Raw genomic sequence first — 4,432 nt, 5'->3', positions numbered from 1 at the left:
TCTTTTTTTTCCTTTTCCTTTCTATAACCTCTTCGGCATTTCAGTTTACCCAAGGGCTCCCGCCGAGGCCCAGTCGGAGTCGCCACCGAGCAAGCTGTGTCGGCATTCGGACTCTGATTCAATGTGGTCATCTCGTATTATTGGCTGCCGCTAACAAAGGCGGAGAAAGCCCTCTAACAAAGGGAAGTTAAAACCGAGGAAGGGCATGAGCGTGGCCTGACTCGCAGTACGGCGAGCTCGATTTATCCAAAGCGGCTCCGTGCGGCCCTCCGTCGAGTCCGTTCGGAGAAAGACACCGTTCGCCATTTCCTTTAGCCGGGAAATACCTTCGCTCTCGCTCGCACACAAAGTGAAGAAATCCTTACCCGACCCCTCTGCGTCAATTGAATACGTTGACATTTCGAGGTGATGCTTCTTCGAGGAGATTCCCCGCAAAAGGACTAGGAGATCGGGATCGACTCGGCCGCCGAGGTCGGAACAAGGAGCTAAGCCGATACCCGACACCGAGGCTCGGTGGATGCGGCCACCGCCCGCCGGGGACCCCACCGCAACATCCGAGGCACCGCTCCTGCGAGGCATCCCCGGGTGCTGTCCCGCCTCCCACTTCCTCGGGCCCGAGGGAAGTCGGACAACCTCGATGATATGCCCTGGAAACCCTCCTTGCCACCGGGAAGGCCGATTTCGGACATCTCCCCATCCCTCAAGCCATGAGGGCAGCCGGCAGGATCACCGAGACTGGTTCGAGAGATAGGTTGGTGCGTATCTTCCCGGCCCCGAGTGTGGAACCTAGAAGGACCAGATCGGTCGTGGTCGCCGTTTCGAGGATTGCGACCTTTTGTCTCGTACGGCGGAGTAGCAAGCTACCTGGGAGGCCCTCGTCTCGGTTCTCGGATAAGCGAAAATGACCGAAGTCCCCCAAGCGAGTCTCATTGCGAGGGCATGCACGCGGGCGATCGGGTAAGCTTATCCGCCTATCCTTGCATAATTCAGCGATGAATTTCGCTTCGTTTATCTATGTTTAACTTCTCCGTTTCCTTTACGCAGTGTGGTGCTCGTCAATGAAGCCTTCATCCGTGCTCGGAAGAAGTCGATGACCTTAAGGGCCAGTTCGGACGCCCTGGGGTCGAGAACGGAGAAGTTCCAAAGACCTTGCAAAGTTGAAGGAGGACGAACTCGAACCGAGCCGCTGCACTTTCCAACTTTCAACCCTAGCTCAAAGCAGCGAAGGCCGAAAACCTTCAGTTAAAGGATGTATTGGCCGGGATGGTCGAGAAGAACCGACTTCTGGAAGCGGACAAGGTCGGCCTTAGCCAAGATAATGCTCGTTTTTCTTCGAGGCTTGGTGAACTTGAAACCATTATCTCTCAACTCCGGGGGGAGCTTGACTCGGTCAAGTCGGATGCCGTGAACATGGCCGAGAGGCATCGACTGCTTGAATTCGAGAGTGCTAAGTATAAGGAGAGAATGAGGGTGTTCGAGCAAAAAGCCGAGCGCGGTCTATGGCTTGCCCATGCCTTGCTTTGGGGCGAGCTCGGCTAGCTTCCTTGTCCATTTTACACTTAGACGATTTTCTTGAATTTTTCCCACTTTTGGACCCCTACCTCGCTGAGCACGGTCCAAGGCAAACCCTTGCCTCACTTTGGGCCTAGCTCGGTGAGCTCCCCTGTCACTTTTACACTCAGTTAATAGCGTTCAGTAAAATGGGCATAACTCCTAGTACAGAGCTCCGTTCGGGCTCCACAATATATCGTTGGAAAGCTATTTAAAGGGATACAACTTTCATGTTTAAGTGTTTTCAAATTCTTAACATATTTTCACTAAATCGGGATGGAAGACACACCTAGCGAAAATTTAGCCGATTCTATCGAATCTGAACATCCCTCTATTAGCCATTTTGAGACGATCATATCTAGTTGATCCGGACTCCGATTGGCCTGATCCTTATATGCCTAGAAAGATATTTCTATGTACTACAACTTTCATTAAGAAATCTTTTCCAAATTCCCATTCAAGTTGTTATGGTTACCCGAAGTAGGCCCCTCAGGCACTTTCGCAAAACGTTCAAACCTTCAAATTTTCTCTGAAACTCTAACGATACGAGTCTAACCTTTATTTTAAGATACGGGGTGTTATAATGGTACATTCTAAATATCTTTAATTTAGGACCACAAGATTCATAAGTGTTCTTTACTTTCTTAAACTCCGCGCTAAGTCAAAACCCGACAAATAAATTGAAACGGAAGTTGTAGGTTTTTTTCTTTTTGGCAAAGCACATCAATAAAAAATTTATCCGGAAACTCAACATTAATTTACAAAGCCAATTTTTGCGTATTATAAAACAAAGCCGCCTAAGTATTTACCTTAAATCGGTGGTAGAGGGAGTGCACATAGTTAATAGCCTCGTCAATCGTCACAGCTTTTCCAGTCACCTTGTAAAAAAATGTTGAAAAAAAAAGATAATGTACTTAAATCCGAATTCTGTCTGTTTTCTCTTAAATCTTTGAATCACTGTAACAAAAGTTCACTTGCAACTTCTCACTGTCAAAGGACTCAGGCACATGGTTTTACCAGGTCTAGATCTTTTTCTTCCCTGTATGTATGGTGAGAAGAAAGCTACAGAAGTATGAAAATCATAGAGATATCAACATAAGCTCCCACAAACGGGAGAAACCAAGTTAGAAATTTCAAATTGTCGAAGTGACTATAAAAGACAAATCATTTGAGAGTAGGTTGAAATAACACAGAAATATTATCTCAAAGAGTAACCGAGTCTTGAAATAATACTTCTGTGTTATTAAAGACAGGGTTGACAACTTTGATGGAAACATCTTGACTCCAGTTTCGATTTACCGGATATGAAAATATGTTATTACAGTGTTAACAACATTGCGTGTGAACTTTCTTCCCGAGAGCTACCTTCTTCTTAAGTTCTACAGCCGAAAGTGCTCAGCACAATTCAAAAAAATGCATCAGAAAGTAGCTATCTTTGCATCAAAGGGCCTCTTTTCTTAGATCAATGGCTGGAAAGAGAATTCATGTGCATCAACAAAGGTCTAACAGTTTCACTGTATGCTTACACATCTTTCTCTAAGTGAAATCAATGTTCACAAAGCTTTATGCGGTATGACTATATATAATTAAGGGGATGAATATTTTATCCATTTAGTATGCCACTCAAAGTCATCAACACCAGTTGAAAAAATCAGGTTGTGAGCTAGATCAATACAATGAGCTAATAATAGTTGACATTAAATAAATAACGATCAGATAGAGAGAGATAAGTCATTTAACTTCTAAACTCGAAGCAAGTAATTTAACTGCAATTCTTTCAGCATCTTGCCTAGCTTTATCATTTTTGGCTATACCACGTTCAAGTACAAAATCTTAAATCAACTTCATCTTCCTTCCCTGAATCCATATTCAACCTCTTTTTATTTTTTATTTTTATTTTCCTGGGTTGAAATTTTCATTTTTAATTTGGGTTTTCACTACAGGTAAGAACATCATAGAGGCATGGATAAATTCAATTATAACCCATTTAGCCTCATTGTCTAGGTTGGTTATAAGCTTTTGGTTCTGAAACTTGAAATGAGAAGCATGTCTCCATACATGATCTTCCAGCGACAGAAAATTCAGTTTCCTGATCATTCTTATCCAAGAAACTGTGCTTTTCTATGTCCAAAAAGTGCTTCCTTGTCAAAGCAGCTTCCAACTTTTTGCGTTATTAGATTTCTTCGATATGTGCCTGACTGGGATGTGCTATAATCTCTGTCTATGGATCAGCTTATGGCATTGTACTTCTGCACCTTAATAATCATATCATACTAAAACAAAACTGTTTCTTCAAAGTAAGATACACGGAAACACACATGTACAGCCAACCATAGTTATATGCCCCTTCTAAAAAATTTGAGCATGAACTGGTGTACTATTTCTTGGCCATTTTCCCCCTGAAAATAACAAATTTTATGAACTAAACCACGTGACACAACTACCATGTTCGAGAATTTTGAAAATGAACTACATTATTTTTTTCCATGGCCATGTTTGCCTAACAATCAATCTTTGATTAACAACCCTATGTAACACAAGTACCCATTCGGAGAATCTGGGGAACAAACTGTTCTAATCTTTTTATATCATCATATTTGCTCTAAAAACCAAAACTTTGCTCAGCCAACCCATATCACATAAGAACCTATTTCGATACTTTGGTGAAGGAACTGTCATAATCTTTTAGGTAGTCACGTTTGGCCTAAAATCAACTTTTTTCTTCACAAATTCATACAAGTACCCATTTCAAGAATACGGATAATGAATGTTATCTCTCTTTATTGTCATTGTCCTAAACAGCAACCTTTGCTTCAAAATAGTTGTGATTTTTCTATGGTCATGTTTGTCTTAAAGATCAAACTCATTTCCATAATCTAAA

This window comes from Lycium ferocissimum, chromosome 10 (assembly GCF_029784015.1).
Source record: "Lycium ferocissimum isolate CSIRO_LF1 chromosome 10, AGI_CSIRO_Lferr_CH_V1, whole genome shotgun sequence".
NCBI lineage: Eukaryota > Viridiplantae > Streptophyta > Magnoliopsida > Solanales > Solanaceae > Lycium > Lycium ferocissimum.
The sequence above is the reverse complement of the archived record's forward strand: the minus strand, read 5'-3'. Positions refer to the sequence as shown.